Source organism: Loxodonta africana, chromosome 8 (assembly GCF_030014295.1).
Source record: "Loxodonta africana isolate mLoxAfr1 chromosome 8, mLoxAfr1.hap2, whole genome shotgun sequence".
NCBI classification, from domain to species: Eukaryota; Metazoa; Chordata; class Mammalia; order Proboscidea; family Elephantidae; genus Loxodonta; species Loxodonta africana.
In genome coordinates, this window is record NC_087349.1 from 62,320,825 (window position 1) to 62,321,353 (window position 529).

The window sequence follows — 529 nt, forward strand, 5'->3', positions numbered from 1 at the left end:
AAATAGGATGTGTGAGGATCAAAGGCACGCTATTCCACTAGCTAAAGAGATAGCAAACCACCCTCCCCTTCCCTAAAAGCTCCTTCCCCAGGTAAAGAAAAGTATACAAGGGAAAAAAATAAAATACGCTTATCTACAGAGTAAGGATTTTGAAATATCAATGTAATCCTTACTTCAAAAATGTTAACTAGAGTCATCTGGGTATTTCTGCATATATTTTAAAGATGTATCCAGCTTCAATTTCTGCTGAAGATACTTCTAGTAAAAAATACTCACTTTATCCTCAAATATCTTAACCACTAGTACAACTGCAGTGTATCATCTCCCAAAGCTACTAAGTGCTGGAAGAGAAAGAAAGGGTATTCAAGCAGCAGGCAACAATTATGGCCCTTTCATACAGCGGCATCTGAGTGGCTACTGAAAGTCCAGGAGTAATTTTAAAAACAAGAAAATTCATGCATTTTAGTAAATACGTCTTAATTCTCACAGTTGAAATTTCCTTAGACATTGCACTTTCTTTCAAAGGGAA